This window comes from Nomascus leucogenys, chromosome 16 (genome assembly GCF_006542625.1).
Source record: "Nomascus leucogenys isolate Asia chromosome 16, Asia_NLE_v1, whole genome shotgun sequence".
In the NCBI taxonomy this organism is placed as follows: Eukaryota; Metazoa; Chordata; class Mammalia; order Primates; family Hylobatidae; genus Nomascus; species Nomascus leucogenys.
Window position 1 is genome coordinate 5,223,976 of NC_044396.1, and position 23,169 is coordinate 5,247,144.

Consider the following 23,169-nt stretch of genomic DNA (forward strand, 5'->3'; position numbering starts at 1 on the left):
CAAACCACTGATTTGAACCAAATTATCTCAATCTCAAATCCTCCTTAAATTCAAAGAAAAGCAAATCACGTTTCGTATGAAATTCAGAAATTAAGCAACTGGTCTAGCAATTCCATTCTTGCTCACATTCACCAATAGATGTGTGCCAGAAGTCAACGTCGTACTAGTGAAAAAATAGCAACAACCCAAGTGTCCATCAAGAGAAAAGGAAACTGAATAGCTGAGTTTTTACTGTTATTCTTTGTTTTTGTTTTGTTTTTGTTTTTGTTTTTTGAGACAGGGACTCACTCTGTAGCTCAGACTGGGGTGTAGTGGGTAGAGATGGAGTTTCACCATGTTAGCCAGGCTGGTCTCGAACTCCAGGCCTCGTGATCCGCCCACCTTGGCCTCCCAAAGTGCTGGGATTATAGGTGTGAGCCACCGCACCCGGCCAAAAATAACTTTTCTATAAGATGAAACAAGTCCAATTTTGCCTATTTTGACGTATATTGACCGAATAATTTTCTGAATAATGCAATATGGATCCATCCCTTCCACTCTCATATTTTCTTAACCATTCTCTCATAAGCATTCATTCATTTAGAATATCTAGAGATTTAGCCGGGCGTGGTGATGCACGCCTGTAGTCCCAGAGCTACTCAAGCGGCTGAGATGGGAGGATTGATTGAGCCTGGGAGGCGGAGGTTGCAGTGGGTCAAGATAGTGTCACTGCACTCCAGCCTGGGCAACAGAGAGAGATCCTGTCTAAAAAATAAATAAATAAATAAATAAATAAATAAATAAATAAATAAAATCTAGTGAGACTTTAACAGGAAATAATTTAACATCAAAATCAGAAGTCCCTAATGGCCAACTCTGACATGACAAATTTCAAATTGATGAGTCCACTATCTTTCTAAAAGTAACTCAAAGTGATGACAACAGTATGTAGGCAATTTTCAAAATTAAAATTGATGAGCCTACTCCTTCTACTTGTCAGGATAGAGAGTTTATTGATCTCTAAATCAGTGGTGTTAGAAGGAAATGTGAATCCAAGGCACTGCTGGCCTGGTCCTGTGGGTTCCTCGCCAGCAAATGAGCACGAGGTCAGGTCCAGGAGGATCGAGATGCTGGTGATGTCGGTAACAGCAGGGATGACACATGGCCCACAGGCAGGATGAGCCCAGCATATTAATAGTGCATTAACATAAGAAGGAAAAATCTATCAAGGCTTGACATATTTATAAATTCCCCTAGGTAATACCCAAAGCTCGAGTAGCTTAGCAAACAAATTATTTCAAAACTGGAGTTCCCTCCAGCAACTCACTGTTGTTTTTATAGGTTGCCAGTTCAGCACAGTCAGGAATCAATTCTTTAGAAACCTATGAGCATAAATAAATACTACTTTAGTGGCAGTATTTTTTAAATTCGCCAAAACGATCTCCAAATTAAATCTTCTAAGAATGAGAAGAAAGGATTTATATTATATAATTTTCTACTGCTAGCTTTGACTCAGCAGAACATCCTGAGTAAGTAGGAGGCAGAGTAGGAGGAAAAGGCAGTGTGTTAGATGCTTCACATACCTCAATAACAAGAGCTGAGCCTGGTGCTGAGGCCTTTACAGGCATTACCTCATGTAATCCCAATAAGGAAAACCTTATGAACTCTCCATTGGACAGATGTGGAAAGTGAAACATTAAGTAACTCACTGAGATTCAGTTAGTGATCCACAGTGCAAGAATCCAAGCCCAGGCCTGTCCAACACTAACGCTTGTGTTCTGTCTGCTGTGCTACACAGAAAAGCACATTGCATCATTTTTAACAGAGACTTAACAAATCAAATAGACTTTTAAAAAATGAAATTACTAAGTGGCTAAAAGTTTAAAAGATAAGGAAGATTTTTAGCTTTATATTAAAGTGGTACAAAACGGCAGCATAATGGGACCTTGTCTCTACAAAAAAATTAAAAACTAGCCAGGCGTGGTGGCGCACACCTGTAGTCCCAGCTACTCAGGAGGCTGGGATGGGAGGATCACTTGAGCCCAGGAGGTCAAGGCTGCAGTGAGCTGAGATCACATCACTGCACTCTGGCCTGAGTGACAAAGTGAAAACCTGTCTCAAAAAAAAATGGCAAAAGAAAAGTCATTTAAGTCTAAATGATCACACATAGGACCATTCTTTCATAATATGGCACCATACCAGATCTTGGTCTCCTTTAGTTCTCCTGCAAGTCTAGCCCTGGACTTTCTAAAACAGGCATTCTGTACCATATATTCAGAAAACTGTGTGGCTGTTTAAACTACTTGAAGATAGTCTTTTATTCTAAGTAATTACTTGGTAAGAAACTTGACAGAAGTTGCTGAGATGGAAAAACCATGGTTCTATGCTCAAAAACAACAACAACAACAAAAACATTAAAATGAGGTTAGGGAATAAAAGTCTATTTTAAAAATAAACCTCACACCTTAATACCATGAGAACAACTTTCAGAAAGCTACATTCAGCATGCTTTGAATTATGAATCTTCTCCTGATGTCATACTCTGGATATTTGAATTGGCCATGAAAGATCAACAAACACTAGCCTGTCAAAATCTAAAATTACCATGGGGAAAAAAAGTTTTTTTTTTGAAATGAGAAATTCTAAAAGGCAATTTACAATCTATATAATACCCTTTCTATACCCTCTGGAAAACAGTATGCCAGTGAATACTTCCATCAGGATTTCATCTTTGTAAATACATTAACATTGACTAATTAGGTGTCAACAGCCCTGAGTAGAAGAAACATTAGCATAGTCTCTCCATTTAAAAAATATATATTTTTTAGGCCCACATGACGGCTCACACCTGTAATCCCAGTACCTTTCAAGACAAAGGTGGGAGGATCACTTGAGGCCAGGAGTTCAAAACCAACCTCGGCAACATAGTGAGACCTGGTCTCTAAAAATAAAAATTAAGAAAAATTAGCCAGGTGTAGTATGGTGCGTGCCTATAGTCCCAGTCACTCAGGAAGGTGAGGTGGGAGGATCTCTTGAGCCCAGGAGTTCAGAGCTGCAGTGAACTATGATTATGCTACTGCACTCCAGTCTGGGTGACAGAATGAGATTTTGCTGTTAAAAAAAAAAAATGTAGAGACAGGATCTTGCTCTGTTGCCAGGCTGTTCTCAAACTCCTGGCCTCAAGCAATCCTCTCATTTCACCACCCACTTCCCCTCCCTGAGTAACTGGGACTACAGGTGGGAGCTACCATGCCCAGCTCTCTCCATTTTAAATGATGTAGACAGAGAAACTGGTCAGTTGAAAGGTTCAGGAAACGACTTGTTTTAAAATGTTGGCAAAAAGATGTTTCATCTTTTCTCTCAGAATTCCCCTCAAAACAAGAGGGAAAATGCAAAAGAAAAGAAAAAGTCCACACTATCTGAAGACAGAAAGCCAATGGAAGAGTGGAGAACAGGCAGAGGGTAGAGGGCGAAACCTAAGAGCCTGCAGAGAACACCAGACAGGAATGAGCTAACCTAATCTGCAGAATTGGAGAAAAGGCCCAGAATTTGATGCAACGGGCAAGAGATAAGAGGCTGCTTTGCTAGAAAACCTGAATAGTCCTGGAGAAAATAGCTGCTGCTGCTATAATCTATGGCAGTCCCTATCAAAAAAGCTGGCTCAGCTTTAATAAGTCTGCTATGGCTTGAACGTTTTGTCCCCTCCAAATCCAAGTTGAAACTTAATCCCCTAAGCAAAGGTTTTGGGAGGTGGGCTCTTTTAGGAGGTGTTTAGGACTAATGCCACTAAAAAAAGGGCTTGCAGGAGAGGGTTTACTGTCTTCCACTAACTCTTTTGCCATATGAGGACACAGTATTCCTCCCTTCTGGAGAATGCAGCATTCAGAGCAGCATCTTGGAAGCAGAGACCAGACACCAAACCTGCTGGCACGTTGTTCTTGGACTTCCCAGCCTCCAGAACTGTGAGAAATAAATTTCTGTTCCTTATAAATTACCTAGTCTCAGGCATTCTGCTATAGCAGCAGCACAAATGGACTAAGATAAAGTCCCACCCAGATACACAAAACTTTTACTCAGTTTGTTTGTTGTTGTTGTTGTTTTGTTTTGTTTTGTTTTTTGAGACAGAATCTCTCTCTGTCGCCCAGGCTGGAGTGCAGTGGCGCGATCTCAGCTCACTACAAGCTCCTCCTCCCAGGTTCATGCCATTCTCCTGCCTCAGCCTCCCGACTAGCTGGGACTACAGGTGCCCGCCACCACACCTGGCTAATTTTTGTTGTATTTTTTAGTAGAGACGGGGTTTCACCAAGTTAGCCAGGATGGTCTTGATCTCCTGACCTCGTGATCCACCCGCCTCGGCCTCCCAAAGTGCTGGGATTACAGGTGTGAGCCACCGTGCCGGCCAACTGTTACTCAGTTTTTAACAAATTCTTTTAATGTTTCATTCCTAAATAATCATCAGGCACTTGAGGAAAACCTCTAACATAAGGGACCAAAGTGAAAACAAACAAACAAAACAATGAAACAAAAAAACTAGAATAAATAAAATCAGGAAATAGAATGCTAGGAATAGACAAACGGGTTTTATCTATTAAAAGAAAAACCAATTTTCATGGAGATAGAAGGTATATGTATGAAACACGAACAAGAAACTTTAAAAAAAATGAAAGACTAAAAAAGCACAGAGAATAAGAAAGACCTCTCAGAAACTAAAAATTACAGTTAGAACAAAAACCTCAATAGTAATGTTGGCAAGTAAAGTTGACAAAGTCTTACAGAAAACAGACAAAAAATGCCAAGGTTGGCAAGAGGAAAAAAACTAAGAAAATTGAAGGACCAATCCAAAAGGTCCCACACACAACTAATAAAAAATCTAGAAAGAAAAAAGGCTGGGCGTGGTGGCTCATGCCTGTAATCCCAGCACATTGCAAGGCCAAGGCGGGTGGATGATTTAAGGTCAGGGGTACAAGACCAGCCTGGCCAACATGGTGAAACCCTATCTCCACTAAAATAACAAAAATTAGCCAGGCATAGTGGCATGCCTGTAATCCCAGCTGCTCAGGAGGCTGAGGCAGGAGAATCATTTGAACCTGGGAGGCGGAAGTTGCAGTGAGCTGAGATCACGCCATTGCCTGGGCAAAAAGAGCGAAACTCCGTCTCAAACAAAAACAAAAACAAAAATTACATCAGCACTTAACAATGAACATAGTGGACAAAGGAGCACCCTAGTTACTATATGAAGTGGCGGGGGGGGGGGGGGCGGGTGGAATATTTACAGCCTGAGTGAGAAGTCCCTGTCCTTAAGTAATATATAACGTAATTGCAGAGTGATAGATAGGATATGGACTGGTATTTTTCAAATTATTTGACCAAGACCCACAGTATGAAATACATTTTACATTATAAGCCAGAAGCATTTTACATGGTGAGCCAGAAGTGCAACAAAAGTGCCATGAAACAATATTATCTCTTTTTTATATACATTTTGATATTTTCAAGTTTCTTTTATTCCAGGCTTTTAAATGCTGCTAACAACCCACTAAATTGACTTCATGAGTCACTAATGGGTTGCCACCCACAGTTTTAAAAACACTGCAAAAAACTATGGTCTCTTCTATTAAAAAGAAAAAATAAAACACTTCCTGAGTAGAGAATTGGTGGAGGCAGGGAGGATGGCAAGAAAATTACAGACTTGATAGAATTACAGACTGATAGGCAGTGAATGGGAAAAAGGCTGTTACAGGTGAAGGGAAGGTAAGTAAAGTCTCAAAAGCAGGAAAACAAAGTATGTGCTAAAGGCATAGCAGAGAAAATGGTAAGTCTGACTGAAGGAGAGGAGTGGAAAATGGAGACAGAAAGGCAGGATGGGAGACTAACCATGAAAGGTCATAGACTTGACCAATATGCTGAGTCTGATCTTACTCCAACAGCAACGGAGATACAAAAAATGTGGGGCAGTGGTATGCCAGCAAACTGCAGTGATGTCTATATCATCTCATAAAGACTGACTTATTAATTTTATATGCATAAAAATTACATAAATTAAAAATATAGAGCCAGGCATGGTGGCTCATGCCCATAATTCCAGTGCTTTGGGAGGCCGAGGTGGGAGGATCACTTACAGCCAAGAATTCAAGATCAGCCTGGGCAACACAGTGAGACCTCATCTTTACAAAAAATATCAAAATCAGCCAGACATGGTGGCATACATCTGTAGTCCCAGCTATTCAGGAGGCTGAGGTGGGAAGATCCCTTGGGGCCAAGAGTTTGGGGCACAGTGAGCCATGATCATGCCACGGCACTCCAGCCTGCACAACAGAGTGAGACCCTGTCTCTAAAAAACAAACAAACAAACAAAAAATTAATGGAGAAATATATAACATGTGACTAGAAATGAAGATAGGTGTTCAGTGAACCAAATGAAGTTCATTTTATTCATTTTGATTTTTTTTCTCCTAAACCTTCATGAAAAAAAAATGATTTGAACAGTTTAGGCCCTGAGGAAAAGAGCAAGCAAGTCTCTGATAAGAAAAAGAGATATCCTTTCTTTCATTTCATGATCTATTATGGTAATACAGATAGCTCTTTGTACCTAAGATTCAGCCTTAAGAAACTTTGCACACTTTTTTAAGCATGTGGGGCTCTTTTCCCACTAGGCTTTTGTACTTGATGTTCCTTTAACTTGTAATGTACTTCCCAAGGATTGACATCAAACTAGACGTCACTGAGTTTGAGAAACCTGATCCCAAAGTTAGATCAGATGCCCCTGCTAAGGGGCCCTGGGGCACTGCCCCCATCCTAGCACCTTTTACCTTAGATTATAATTGTTTATTTACCTGTACAATAAGACCATAACTTCCTTGAGGACAGAGGCTATGTTGATCTTGATTATTACCAAAGCCCCATCTACTGGTACTGTGCCTATCCCTTGGGGGACACTCAATAAATATTTGGTGAATACAAAGCTTTTGTTTAGTGCACCAACATATAATTTTATTTTTTTCTTATTTTTTTGAATTTTTAATAGAGACAGGGTCTCATTATGTTGCCCAGGCTGGTCTCAAACTCCTAGGCTCAAGCAATCTGCCTGCTTCGGTCTCCCAAAGTGCTGGGATTACAGGTATGAGCCACTGTACACAGCCCCACCAACACATAATTTTTTTTTTTTTTTGAGATGGAGTCTTGCTCTGTCGCCCAGGCTGGAGTGCAGCGGTGCGATCTCGGCTCACTGCAACCTCCACCTCCCAGGTTCAAGCAATTCTCATGCCTCAGAGGCCTCCCAAGTAGCTGGGATTATAGATGCCCACCACCACATGCGGCTTTTTGTATTTTTCGTAGAGACAGGGTTTCACTATGTTGGTCAGGCTGGTCTCAAACTCCTGACCTCAAATGATCCGCCCACCTAGGCCTCCCAAAGTGTTGCAATTACAGGCATGAGCCACCGTGCCTGGCCCCAACATGTAATTTTAAAGTCTATACTCTGAGACTAAAGCTTAGACTTGAAAAGTCAAAATCTGCTCCAAGAAAGAGCAACCAATTTGTACTCCCTGCCTACTCTGCCTATTAAGTAAACTGATCAAACTGTCTAGACTTACTCTGTAGAAAGTCTACCCAAAATTAAGTTAAATAAGTAAGGCAAGCTGAGGAGTTTGGACTTGAACTAATAAAGGACTATTGTGGGTTAAGAAAGGTAGGCATGCAATTAAAACAGGGCTTTAAGAAGATTAGTCTCTTCTGGTATGCAGGGTAGAATGAGGGAAATTTTTTCCTCCATTTTTCTTCAGCCTACTTTTTTTTTTTTTTTTTTTTTTTTTGAGTCAGAGTCTCACCGTCTCCCAGGCTGAAGTGCAGTGGTGCAATCTCGGCTCACCACAACCTCCACCTCCCAGGTTCGAGTGATTCCTTCGTCTCATCCTCCTGAGTAGCTGGGACTACAGGCGTGCACCACCACACCTGGCTAATTTTTGTATTTTTAGTACAGACAGGGTTTCGCCATGTTGGCCAGGCTGGTCTTGAACTCCTGACCTCAGGTGATCCACCCACCTCAGCCTCCCAAAGTGCTGGGATTACAGGTGTGAGCCACTGTGCCCGGCCTCAGCCTACTTTTTAAGGTGTGAGCAGATGACCATACTAACATGAGCAATCAAGCACAAAGGCTGAGTTTGCATGAACAGAGCTTAGTATTCATTAGCTCAACAAATATTTTTGAGGTGTTACTATGTTCCATGAACTGCACTATATTATAATAAAAAATCATAAACTATAAGCTGACATATAATGAAACGGATAAAAATTGCTGAGACTCAAGCTATATTAATGTGTCTGGTATAGTAAGGGAAGTCAATGATGCTTAAGTACAAATGAGAAAGAAACCATATAAAATGATGGGACTTAACATTATTTTCATAGAACCAAATCGCATTTTTCTTATTCTTTTTTAAATTTGTTAATGTTTCTGTATCAATAAGTAATTTTAATGACAACTATGACTCCCACCTCTAGAGATGAGCTGAATGTGCCTTAGGGAGTTGCAGACTTCCTTATGGACTACAGGAGTATAGAGAATGACATCTGAAAGAGATAATTCTGGTACAAAAATGTGTGCTATTGTTTCTATGAGGTTTGTCCCCGCCAAAATTTATGTGGAAATTTAACTGTCAGCGTAACTGATACAGTTTGGCCATGTCCCCACCCAAATCTCATCTTGAATTGTAGTTCCCATAATCCCCACATGTGGGAGGGACCCAGTGGTAGGTAATTGGATCATGGGGGCAGTTTCCCACATGCTGTTCTCATGATAGTAAGTAAGTGGATAAGTTCTCACGAGATCTGATGGTTTTATAAGGGGCTTCCCCCTTCGCTCAGTTCTCATTCTTCTCTCCCCTGATGCCATGTGAAGAAGGACATGTTTGCTTTCCCTTCCACCATGATTGTAAGGTTCCTGAGGCCTCCCAGCCGTGCTGAACTGTGAGTCAATTAAACCTCTTTCCTTTATAAATTACCCAGTGTCGGCTGGGTACGGTGGCTCATGTCTGTAATCCCAGCACTTTGGGAGGCTGAGGCAGGCAGATTACCTGAGGTCAGCAGTTTAAGATCAGCCTGGCCAACATGGTGAAACCCCATCTTTACTAAAAATACAAAAAATTATCTGGGCCTGGTGGCAGGCACCTCTAATTCCAGCTACTTGAGAGGCTGAGGCAGGAGAGTTGTTTGAACCCGGGAGGCAGAGGTTGCAGTGAGCCGAGATCGTGCCATTGCATTCCAGCCTGGGCAACAAGAGTGAAACTCTGTCTCAAAAAAATAAATAAATAAATAAATAAATAAATTTGTGTGGTATTGAGTGGGTTCTTGCTCTCACAAGACTGGATTAGTTCTCTCAGGAATGGATTACTTCCCACAAGAGCAGGTTGTTATAAAGTAAGGACATCCTTCATATTTGGCTGCTTTTCACGCGTCTGCTTCCCCTTCGACCTTCCACCATGTTATAAAGCAGCAAGAAAACTCTTGTCAGAATCCAGTGCCATGTCCTTGAACTTCCCAGCCTTCAGAACAATGGGCCAAATCAAATAAAGAGGTTTCTCTTTTCTTTATAAATTACCTAGCCTCAACCATTCTGTTACAGCAAGACAAAATGAACTACAGCAATTTGTTAAGATAGATGTATCCAGAGGTGGGACAGTGGGAACACAGGGGAAAGGCAAGTATTTCAGTTTTGGGAGGCAGCATACGAAGGGTAAAAATGGTTACAGGAAAGATGTCCTAAAGAAAGTGGCTCTAGGCCGGGCGCAGTGGCTCACGCCTGTAATCCCAGCACTTGGGGAGGCCAAGGCAGGCAGATCACGAGGTCAGAAGATTGAGACCATCCTGGCTAACATGGTGAAACCCCGTCTCTACTAAAAATACAAAAAAAATTAGCCGGGTGTGGTGGCAGGTGCCTGTAGTCCCAGCTACTCAGGAGGCCGAGGCAGGAAAATGGTGTGAACCTGGGAGGCGGAGCTTGCAGTGAGCTGAAATCACACCACTGCACTCCAGCTTGGGTGACAGAGCGAGACTCTGTCTCAAAAAAAAAAAAAGAAAGCGGATCTTGAGCCAGTTCTGCCTAGTGAACAACAGAAGGAGAGTATTCCAAGCACAAGTGGGGTTCATTAGCATAGTCTGTGCAGAAGTAACTACTATTGTTGGAGCTGAGAGCATAAGCCTGGGAATGCCAGTAGATAAGCAGAAGTCAGAGGATCACAATGTGGCTAACGAGCCATGCTAAGGATGTTGGACTTGATCTTGCAGGAAATGAAGATGGTATTTATGCATAGGAATGACAATGGTCACATCTGCACTTTAGAGCACTTTTAAAGCAATATGGAGAATGGGGGTGTCAAGATTAAGTATAGAGATATCATTTAAGAGGGGGCCACTGAAAGATGCAGAAAATCATGAGGGTTTCAAAATACTATGGTAGAAATGGTACAGATGGGATAGACTTGAGAAATATTTACCAAGTAAAATCAGGAGAGCTTTGTAAATGATGAAATACAAGTAGTAAAGGAGACCAAGAAGTCTAGAATGCCTCTCAGGTTTCTGGGTGGATGATGAGACCATAAATTGAAGACGGACAGTAAAAGGAAAATGAAATTGGTGAAAATATGGGGGTGGAACATCAGGAGAATAGTAGAGACAATATATTTTGTTTTATAAATGTTGAATTTGAACTACCTGTGGGGTAGAACTATATTAAGCTAGCTATCTAGTATTAGACAATTAGACATACCACTCTGAAGGATAAAAGATAAAGGTCCGGGGCTGGGTGCGGTGGCTCACACCTATAATTCCAGCACTTTGGGAGGCCAAGGTGGGCGGATGGCCTGAGGTCAGGAGCTCAAGACCAGCTTGGGCAACATGATGAAACCTCATCTCTAGTAAAACACAAAAAATTAGCCAGGCGTGGCGGCGTGTCCCAGCTACTCTGGAGGCTGAGGCAAGGGAATCGCTTGAACCTGGGAGGTGGAGGCTGCAGTGAGCTGAGATCATGCCACTTCACTCCAGCCTGGGCAACAGAGCGAGACTCTGTCTCAAAAAAAAAAAAAAAAGATAAAGGGGTCTGGGTCCAGATAGGAGCCATGCATCTGCTAATCCACATGAGATGCATATAATACAGCCTGAAGACTAGCTTTAATCGTTCAAAGAGAGCTAGTGTAGCCCAAAGAAAGGGCAATAGGCTAAAGTCAGATACCTGAGGTTCAATGTTGGAGGAATGGGCTTATCACCTAATATCAGGAGTCATCTTTAAAGAATTTTCCTCTGCTATTATCCAGAATTCTTCCTTATTGCTTCTCAGAATTTTTTCTTTTTTTAAGAGATGAGGTCTCACCATGTTGCCCAAGCTGGTCTCGAACTCCTGAGCTTAGGCGATCCTCCTGCCTCAGCCTCCCAAAGTGCTGGGATTATAGGCATAAACCACCACACCTGGCTGGCTTCTTAGGATTTAATGAAGAAAAAGTTGTGTTATATACCTTTCTTTGAAATAATTAACAGAGAAACAAAGTCAAGGCAATAAAATTTTATCTATTAAGAATATCGGGCCAGGTATGGTGGCTCACGCCTGTAAAAAAAAAAAAAAAAAAAAAGGAATATTATTGGTTGGGCACATTGGCTCTTGCCTGTAATCCCAATACTTTGGGAGGCCAAAACAAGAGGAGCCCTTGAACCCAGGGGTTCAAGATCAGCCTGGGGAACATAGCAGGGCCTCTTCTCTAATAAATATTTTTAAAAAAAATTTTTTTAAAGTAGCTGGGTGGGCCGGGCACGGTGGCTTATGTCTGTAATCCCAGCACTTTGGGAGGCTGAGATGGGCGGATCACCTGAGGTCGGGAGTTCAAGACCAGCCTGACCAACATGGAGAAACCCTGTCTCTACTAAAAATACAAAATTAGCTGGGCGTGGTGGCACACACCTATAATCCCAGTTACTCGGTAGACTGAAGCAGGAGAATCGCTTGAACCCTGGAGGCAGAGGTTGTGGTGAGCTGAGATTGCGCCTTGCACTCCAGCCTGGGCAACAAGAGTGAAACTCGGTCTCAAAAAAAAAAAAAAAAAAAAAAAAAAGCTGGGCATGGTGGCATGTGCCTGTAGTTCCAGCTACTGGGGAGGCTAATGAAGGAGGATTGCTTGAGCCCAGGAGTTCAAGGCTGCAGTGGGCTATGATGGCAACGCTGTACTCCAGCCTGGGCAACAGAGCAAGACCTTGTCTGAAAAAATATATGTATATTATTAATTACTGACATTTATTGAGCACATACTTTGTTACAAAAATAAAACAGTATTTGCATATAACCTATGCACATCCTCCTATATACTTTAAATCATATCTAGATGACTTAAAATACCTGTATACAATGTATATGTTATGTAATTGCTGTACTGCATTTATTTGTATTATTTTTATTGTTATATTAATTTTTAAAAATATTTTTAATCTGCATATGCAGAATCCTCAGATATGGAGGACCAACTGTATTCTAAGCTTAATAACAACCCTGTGAGGTATGTCACATTACTATACCTATTCTATAGGTGAAGAAATTCATGATAGATGAACCACCATTCGACCTATAATCTGGGTAAGTCCACAGCCCCCATTCTTAACTACTGTTAAACATAATCCCCCACAGCAGCTAAAAATAGATAATGAGTCACTGAAGCCAACTTGCTACTTCTACACATAACAACGCCTGCATCAATGACGTTCATTTCATTTGTGACCATCTCATAACATGTAAATTTTAGAGACAGTATTCTGTTTTTCATATTATTACACCAACATTTGGATAGATCTGTTGAGTACCACTGTTCAAAGATTCATCCTTCTTTAATCATAGAAAGAAACATCTAAATTGAAACCTGAGAAGTAAAATTTAATGATATTTTGGATGTAATTCTGAAGGGTTAAGTAAAGAAAAAAAAGAAAATAAGAAAACACAATTTAATGACATTTGAAAAAAATGGCTTTTTAATGTCAAAATGTCAAGTCTGTAGCTAACTACCTCAGGTGAAATGGGAAAGTGCTTCTTGCTTTTTCATCTATAAAAATAACTCTGAAACTCTATTTAATACTGTCTATTAAAAAAGGGCTAGATCTGGTAGGTCCTAGAAAGGCTTAGGGGCAAATGCCACATAGGGTAGTACAGAATTGCCCAACAGATACATAGGCTCAGCACAATCACTTACCCAGAAACCTTCTCCAGGGGACCCAAGCTTTATAATTTAACCATTAAAAGCGCATGAGAAGAGACTTCTGCTAAACATATACAACATCCTTTTCATTAAGGATTTGGGAAAGCTGTCATTTTAAGAGAGCTATACGCCTGATAGATTCTTCTACTTCTGTACAAACTTACACAATCAACAATAATGATTCGTAACCACAATTCGCTACTTAATTTTGTGTTTTGCAACTTGTTTTCCACTTTTCCTTCCTTTTAAAACTGAACTATATATATCAACAGTCTACACTATTGGCCACTTATCCTCAGGATACATTCCAAGATTGCCAGTGGATGCCTGAAACCCCAGATAGTACCAAACCCTACATAGACTATGTTTTTTCCTATATATACAAACTTAAGGATAAAGTTTAATTTCTAAATCTGGCACAGTAAAAGATTAACAATAGCTGATAATAAAGAGAACAATTATAACAACATACAGTAATAAAAGTTATGTGAATGTGGTCTCTTTCAAAACATCTTATTGTACTGTACGCACCTACTTTTTTTTTTTTGAGATGGAGTCTTGCTCTGCTGCCCAGGCTGGAGTGCAATGACACAGTCTTGGCTCACTGCAACTTCCACCTCCTGGGTTCAAGTGATTCTCCTGCCTCAGCCTCCTGAGTAGCTGGGATTACAGGCATGCGCCACCACGCCCAGCTAATTTATGTATTTTTAGTAAAGACAAGGTTTCACCATGTTGGCCAGGATGGTCCCGAACTTCTGACCTCAAGTGATCTGCCCTCCTCGGCCTCCCAAAGTGCTGGGATTACAGGTGTGAGCCACTGTGCCTGGCCCTGCACCTACTTTTGACAACAGTTGACCTCCAGTAACTGAACTGCAGAAAGCAACACTATGGATAAGGGGGAATACTGTATATAGAATTATGATAAATGAACTTTAATAGCAAGAATTTAACATTTTTTTAGAAAACCCACAGTACCTTTGGATGGTTTGCCTCCTACTTTTCTCAGGAAACCTCAAATGAATGTGTAAAGAGTTGGAAAGAAAATTTTAATAGCAGTGGAAAGAAAATTTATTTTGGTTTTCACAATTTTAACAATTTTTACAATTTTTAAGCAAGGTATACCACATAAATAAAATTCCACATAGCATTATTTGAAGCCAAGCACTGGCTTCCTTTAAAAACAAAGATGACCAATCATGCTGATCCATCTCTAACAATCACACCATACATCATTTCAAAATGGTAAAAAAAAAAAAAGAAAGAAAGAAAAAGAAAAAAAAAGCATTAAAAAATTGATGTTACTATCAATTTTTACTAGAAATCACACAGATCCAGAAAAAAATACAACAAAAAGCAGCGATAGCTTCTCCAACAGCTTTGCATGATCTGAGCCACATTTCCAAACTGCTTTTCACTGTGATTCCTGCAACAAATTCCATCAGTACATTTTAGAACTTTTGCAAATTAAAGTAGATGTACTTGTTCACCTCAATTCATCCCTGGTGAATGGCTGTGTGGAACTCTAAATTTAAGTACAACTGCATTACTGTTCTCTGGTTCATGTAGAATAATTCTTGGATTCATAGCAATGCCAAGCTAAATGACACTGCAAAGAAACCCTTTGTTTTCAAATAAATCAGTGCTTGGATTTAGATAATGCTATAAAGAATCTTATTCATGCAGTGTACCCTAGTTAAAATTGAAAAAGTTGGGAACAAAAACTTCCACCTCTATTAAAATAATAATCTTTAAAGTTTTTTTCTACATGAGTTTAATAGAACCATAGAATTTTAGAGGTAGAAGGAACTTTGAGTAATTTAAAATCTAAGAAAATAACATCACTTACTAAGAGTTACTGAAATTAGTGAATCTAATGGTAGAACCCAAGCCTTCTAGATTCCCTACAGCTATTAAATATGATGAACAGATTAATATCAGCCAAGATTTATTTATCAAATAGCTACTTAGTGCCCTTCACTATGCCAAGCATTTTTACACCCATCATTTCTTTCCTAAATCATTTCATAGGATTAGAAAAGACTTACTAAAACAATCACATTTACTCCTTTGGACATTCAGTGTTGCTAACAGGGGCAATTGCCACATGATCAAAATGGAAAGAGATAATTCAATTACAACAATAACTATACTACTGAAGAAGATGTATTTCAACAACACTTCATTCTCAGAAATTTCCCTCTCAGAAGTAGAAATAGATTTAGAAGGCCTAGGAATGCATTTCTGGGCACCAGCCTCTTTGCCAAGACCTGCAAAGACTACTGCAGCTTCCTCCTTCATCCACTTCTATACTTTTTCCCACTATTACATTCTTGCCCAATTCTTCTGTAACTTTTTCCCACTATCACATTCTTGATTGATTCTTCTGTTTGTTATCCAATCTACACTTTCTCCTGAATTGCTATCCCCTCCAATAATACTGAAATGATTCAGCTTTTCTGGCTATACATACCATGCACACTTCATAGAATTCTTCCTCTGCATTCTGACTGATACCCTCTACCAGCCTAGGCTGAATGGCCTTCCAATATGGTCATTATTATACAATAGGATTAATTAAATAAGAGATCACTCTAACTACAAGTGCAGTTTGAAAAATCACTGCAATGTGTATATTTGCTTTTTTATAATATCAAAATAATTATTTATTATTTTTTTTTAATAAAAGTTATGTGAATGTGGTCTCTCAGTCTGTTGCCCATGCTGGAGTGCAGTGGCACGATCTTGGCTCACTGCAACCTCCACCTCCCAGGTTCAAGCGATTCTCCTGCCTCAGCCTCCCGAGTAGCTGAGATTACAGATGCGTACCACAATGCCCAGCTAATTTTTGTATTTTTAGTAGAGAGGAGGTTTCACCATGTTGGCCAGGCTGGTCTCGAAGTCCTGACCTCAGGTGATCCACCCACCTCGGCCTCCCAAAGTGCTGGGAACACAGGCATGAGCCACCGTGCCCGGACAACAATTTATTTTTAAAATACAAAATAATTTTTATATGTGCTACAAGGCAAAGTTAATTATTATTATTTTTTTTTTTTGGAGACAGAGTCTTGTGCTGTCACCCAGGCTGGAGTGGAGTGACACAATCTTGGCACGCTGCAACCTCTGCCTCCTGGGTTCAAGTGATTCTCCTGCTTCAGCCTCCCAAGTAGCTGAGATTACAGGTACACACCAGCATGGCCAGCTAAGCAAAGTTAAATTATATTGTTTTCACAAACTCATGGTTGATGGTACTAAAATGTCCAAATATTTTTAGTTGAGGAAAAGAATTTACCAGTGTTTATATGTTGAAACATTTTTAATTGCCTCCACCAACTAGATCTCACATGGCCTTTCTACCACTGCAAATTTTGACATGTCTATTTCTTATAATTCTTGTAGGTGCAAATTAAATACCGTTCCAATGAAAAACAAGAAAATTTAACTGCTTACCATTTCTAATTGTCATGAAGATAGAGCGCATTCTGTCACATTTTTTTTGAGATGTCCTCTCAACCATGTTAACAAGTAAACTTTTAATTCCTAACAAATAAGGTTCTCAAAATATGAACGCTAGTTTGAGATGGGTGGCAATAATACTTGAAAAAAAATTCCAGCACATTCTACTAGTAACTCCTAATAGACACAAAAGAATCACTGACTTAAGAAAATATCACTAAACATAAGCTACATTTAAATGTTAATATCCAGCCGGGTGCGGTGGCTCACACCTGTAATCCCAGCACTTTGGGAGGCCGAGGCGGGCAGATCAGGAGGTCAGGAGATGGAGACCATCCTGGCTAACATGGTGAAACCCTGTCTCTACTAAAAATACAAAAAATTAGCCTGGCGTGGTGGCGGGTGCCTGTAGTCCCAGCTACTCGGGAGGCTGAGGCAGGAGAATGGCATGAACCCAGGAGGCGGAGCTTGCAGTGAGCTGAGATCGAGCCACTGCACTGCAGTCTGGGCAACAGAGCAAGACTCCATCTCAAAAAAACAAACAAAATAAATAAATAAATAAATAAATGCTAATATCCAAAGGTAAAGAAAGTAAATAATTTTCAAATTTAATTTGGTTTGACTAGCCCACTAAAACAACATATGTTTCCATTTGAGCCTTTTATCTTGGTAATGAATTTTCATATTTATTCTAATATGAAACATTAAAAGAGTGCTTTGAAAAGTATTTAGGAGAATAACTAGACAGAAGATCAACAAGGAAAAGGATATGAACAACACTATAAACCAACTAAACCTAATAGACATCTATAGAACATTCCACCTAAAGCACCAGAATACATATTCTTCTAATGTACACACGAAACATTCTCCAAGATAGTCCATATATTATCCCATAAGAAGTCCTCATTAAATTAAAAAGTACAAAAATCATACAAAGTGTGTTCTCTGACAAAAATGTAATTAAATTAGAAAGCGGATAACAAAGGAAATCTGGTAAATTCACAAATATGTGGAAATTAAACAATATACTTTTAAGTAATCAATGGGTTAATGAGGAAATCACAAAGAAAATTAAAAAATACTTTCAGCCAGGTGTGGTGGCTCACGCCTGTAACCCCAACACTTTGGGAGACTGGGGCGGGCAGATCACCTGAGGTCAGGAGTTCGAGACCAGCCTGGCCAATATGGCAAAACCCCATCTCTACCAAAAATACAAAACAAAAAATTAGCCAAGCTTGGTGGTGGGCACCTGCAATCCCAGCTACTCTAGAGGCTGAGGCAGGAGAATTGCTTGAACATGGGAGGAGGAGGCTGCAGTGAGCTGAGACCGCACCACTGCACTCCGCAAGACTATCTCAAAACAAACAAACGAACAAAAAACAGTGCTGAGACAACTGGATATACACATGCAAAAGAATGAAGCTGGACCCCTACCTCACACCATAAACAAAAATTAACTCAACAGATCACAGATCTAAAAGTAAGACCTAGAACTATGAAGGTCTTAGAAGAAAGCATAGGAGTACATTTCTGTGACCTTGAGTTAATAATTTCTTAGATGATGTGACACCAAAAGCACAAGCAATAAAGAAAAAAACCGAGAAAATGGGTTTCATTAAAAATTAAAACTTTTTGGCTGGGCGCGGTGGCTCACGCTTGTAATCTCAGCACTTTGGGAGGCCGAGGCAGGCAGATCACGAGGTCAGGAGATTGAGACCACGGTGAAACCCCGTCTCTACCAAAAATACAAAAAAATTAGCCAGGCGTGGTGGCAGGCACCTGTAGTCCCAGCTACTCAGAAGGCTGAGGCAGGAGAATGGCGTGAACCTGGGAGGCGGAGCTTGCAGTGAGCCGAGATCGCACCACTGCACTCCAGCCTGGGTGACACAGCCAGACTCCGTCTCAAAAAAAAAAAAAAAAATTTAAAACTTTTGTGCTCCAAGGAAACCAAGAAAGTGAAAGGAAAACCCATAGAATAAAAGAAAATATTTGTAAATTATATATCTCATAAGGGACATATATTCAGAATATGTAAATAATTCATATAATTAAACAATAAAAGGACCAAATTTTTTTAAATAAGGAAAGAATCTGAATAGACATTTCTGTAGAGAAGATACACAGTTGGCCAATAAGTACCTGAAAAGATGCTCAACATCAATAGACTTTCAGAAAATGCAAATCAAAACCACAATGAAATATCACTTCACATGCACTTAAATGGCTAAAATAGAAAGAAAGAAAAGTGATGGTAAGGATGTAGAGAAATGTGAAACTTCAAACATTACTGGTGAGATTGTAAAATAAGGTAGGGCTGGGCGCGGTGGCTCATGCAAAGTGCTGGGTGGCTGGTGTAATCCTAGCACTTTGAGAGGTCAAGGCAGGTGGATCACCTGAGGTCAAGAGTTTGAAGACTGGCCAACATGGTGAAACCCCGTCTCCACTAAAAATATAAAAAATTAGCGGGGTGTGGTGGTGCACACCAGTAATCCCAGCTACTCAGAAGGCCGAGGCAGAAGAATCACTTGAACCCAGGAGGTGGAGGTTGCAGTGAGCCGAGATCGCGCCACTGTACTCTAGCCTGGGCGACAGGAGTGAAACTGTCTCAATCAATCAATCAATCAATCAATCAATCAATGCATGTAGGCATTCTAGAAAACAGTCTGGCAACTCCTCAAAAAGTTAAACAAGAGTTACCATATGACCCAGCACTTCTGCTCCTAGGTATACATCTAAGGGAAAATAAAACATGTATATTCATACAAAAACTTATTCAAAAATATTCATAGCAGTATTATATGTAATAGCCAAAAGGTGAAAACAACCCAAACATCAATCAATAGATGAATGAATAAGCAAAATAGGGTATATTCATACAACAGAATATTTTTTTCTTCTTTTTTTTGAGATGGAGTCTCGCTGTGTCGTCCAGACTGGAGTGCAGTGGCGCGATCTCGGCTCACTGCAAGCTCCGCCTCTCTGGTTCACACCATTCTCTTGCCTCAGCCTCCCAAGTAGCTGGGACTACAGGTGCCCGCCACCACGCCCGGCTAATTTTTTGTATTTTTAGTAGAGACAGGGTTTCACTGTGTTAGCTAGGATGGTCTCCATCTCCTGACCTCGTGATCCACCCGCCTCGGCCTCCCAGTGTGCTGGGATTATAGGCTTACAGGTGTGAGCTACTGTGCCCAGCTCTTTTTTTTGTCTGTTTTTTTTTTAAGACGGAGTCTCGCTCTGTCACCCAGGCTGGAGTGCAGTGGCACGATCTCGGCTCACTGCAAGCTCTGCCTCCTGGGTTCATTCCATTCTCCTGTCTCAGCCTCCCAAGTAGCTGGGACTACAGGTGCCCACCACCATGCCCAGCTAATTTTTTGTATTTTTAGTACAGACAGGGTTTCACCATCTTAGCCAGGATGGTCTCCATCTCCTCACCTTGTGATCTGCCCGCCTCAGCCTCCCAAAGTGCTGGGATTACAGGCATGAGCCACTGCGCCCAGTCCAGATTTTTTTTTTTAAGAGGCAGAGTCTTGCTCTGTTGCCCAGGCTGGAGTGCAGTGGTGTGACCATAGTTCACTGGGTGAACTCCTAGACTCAAGCAATCCTCCCACTTCAGCCTCCTAAGTAGCTAGAACTATAGGTACACACCACCACACCCAGCTATTTATTTATTTATTGTTGCTGTTCTTGTTGTTGAGGTGGAGTCTCACTCTATTGTCCAGGCTTGTCTTGAACCGCTAGCCTCAAGCAATCCTCCCACCTTGGCATCCCAACAACAGGATATTTTTCACCAATAAAAAGAAATGGCTGGGAGCAGTGGCTCACACCTGTAATCCCAGCACTTTTGGAGGCCAAGGTGGGCAGATCATCTGAGGTCAGGAGTTCGAGACCAGCCTGGCCAACATGGTGAAACACTGTCTCTACTAAAAATACAAAAATTAGCTGGGTGTGGTGGTGGGTACCTATAATCCCAGATACTCGGGAGGCTGAGGCAGGAGAAATGCTTGAACCTGGGAGGTGGAGATTGTAGTGAGCTGAGATTTCGCCATTGCACTCCAGCCTGGGTGACAAGAGTGGAACTCCATCTCGAAAAAAAAAAAAAAAGAAATGAAGTACCACATGCTACAACATGGATGAGCGTTGAAAACATTATATTAAGTGAAGGCCGGGTGCGGTGGCTCACGCTTGTAATCCCAGCACTTTGGGAGGCCGAGGCGGGCAGATCATGAGGTCAGGAGATCGAGACCACGGTGAAACCCCGTCTCTACCAAAAATACAAAAAAATTAGCTGGGCGTAGTGGCGGGCGCCTGTAGTCCCAGCTACTCGGAGAGGCTGAGGCAAGAGAATGGCGTGAACCCGGGAGGCGGAGCTTGCAATGAGCCGAGATCGAGCCACTGCACTCCAGCCTGGGCGACAGAGCGAGACTCCATCTCAAAGAAAAAAAAAAAAAACTTTAATGGTATGTGAATTATATCTCAATAAAGCTGTTATTTTTAAGTGTTAAGTGTAAATTACTCTAGTGTATACTGTGGGTTTATTCTGTCTTCTCCATTTACTATTTGTGACTTTTTACTTCTTTTTAAACTTTTCCAATCATTTGAATTTTCTCAGCGTCTTTCTCACCATCTGTCTTAGTCCATTTGTGCTGCTATAACAGAATACCTGACACTGGGTAATTTATAAAGAACAGAAATTTATGTCTCACAGTTCTAGAGGCTGGAAAGTCCAAGATCAAGGTGCCAGCACCTGTTGAGGGCCTCTTGCTGTGTCCTTGAATGGAGGAAGGTAGAAAGGGCAAAAAGGACAAACTCTGTGTCCTCATATGGCAGAAAGCAAGAGAGGGCAAAACCACTCCCACTTTCATGACAGCATTCATCCATTTACGAGGGCAGAGCCCTCGTGAGCTAAACACCTCCCAAAAGGCCCCACTTCCCAATGCTGTTGCATTGGGGATTAAGTTTCCAACACATGCATTGTGGGAGACACATCCAGACCATACCACCATCTTTGCCCAGAATCACAATATTTTTTATTAGATAAAAGAATCATAGGATAATGTAGTAAATAAGAATTCAGGCTGGGCGCGGTGGCTCACGCCTGTAATCCCAGCACTTTGGGAGATCGAGGAGGGTGGATCACGAGGTCAGGAGATGAGACCATGGTGAAACCCCGTCTCTACTAAAAATACAAAAAATTAGCTGGGCGTGGTGGCGGGCGCCTGTAGTCCCAGCTACTCCGGAGGCTGAGGCAGGAGAATGGCGTGAACCCGGGAGGCGGAGCTTGCAGTGAGCCAAGATCGCGACACTGCACTCCAGCCTGGGCGACAGAGCGAGACTCCGTCTCAAAAAAAAAAAAAAATAATAAAAATAAAAATAAAAATAAAAATAAATAAGGATTCAGACCTGGCTCATGCCTAGAATCCCAGCACTTTGGGAGGCCAAGGTGGGTGGATCACTTGGGCCCAGGAATTCAAGACCAGCCTGAGTAACACGGAAAAACCCTGTGTCTACAAAAAATACAAAAATTAGCCAGGTGGTGTGCACCTGTAGTTCCAGCTACTCAGTAGGCTTAGGTGGGAGGGTCACTTGAGCCTAGGAGATCGAGGCTGCAGTGAGCTGAGATTGAACCACTGCACTCCACCCTGGGCAACAGAGCAAGACCCTGTCTCAAAAAAAACAAAAAGGAATTCAGATCTCACATGTTCTATCATCTTTACTTGGTTAATAGGAACTTAGCTAACATGCAACAAAAATCAACAAAGTTACTGCTCTATTTCCACGGATTAATGTAAGTGGTACTGGTTATCATTGTTAGATTTTAGAATATGACAACAGTACTTGTTATCACTGGTAAAGTTCACTGGACATTGGTTACTAATAGCAAGAGTTTGGCAGTTCTGCAGATAACAGCATAAGATATTCAAATTCTATAGGTTCAGGATTTAACAATCAGCTTTTAAATCTTTTTTTCTTTTTTTTTTTTTTTTTTTTTTTTTTTACAGACAGGGTCTTGTTCAGGCTGGATTGCAGCAGAGCAATCATGGCTCACTGTAACCTCAAACTCTTGAGCTCAAGCGATCCTCCCGCCTCAGCTTTCCAAATTGTTGGGGCTACAGTCACATGTCACCACACCCAGCTAAATGTAAAATATTTAGTCTTTTTCTATTAGGTACAAAATACATATTTAAAACATTTTAATCAGTTTTCTTCTTGAAATCTGGCACGAGTTTCTAGACTAAAACATTAATATGATTTCACAATGATAAAGTAAAAATGAAAGCCCATTTTCAAACTCATTTAACCACTGCCTCATCAGCAGAAGGTACTATGGGTTATTTGTTAATAAATTCTGCCTGCTCTTTTGGATGAGGGGCTTTGAGAGGAGTCAGCTTTTACCTCCTTATCAGTTAACACAGGGGAACCTCATGGTAAAGCCAGAGAGACCTGTTCAGATCAGCTCTGCCTCATGTCGCCACAAACAGCAACCTTGGAAACCTCACTATGCTCAAGTGGC

General features: G+C 41.0%; 1 protein-coding gene across 1 annotated transcript in view; it reads right to left on the bottom strand.

Moving 5' to 3' along the window:
- LOC100586435 (serine/threonine-protein kinase Sgk3) overlaps positions 1-23,169 on the bottom strand; it is a 148,222-nt gene that overhangs the window by 111,540 nt on the left and 13,513 nt on the right. The window contains exon 2 of the mRNA XM_030795045.1: positions 1,307-1,361. The gene's annotated coding sequence lies outside the window, so the exon portion shown is untranslated. The remainder of the gene's footprint in view (positions 1-1,306; positions 1,362-23,169) is intronic.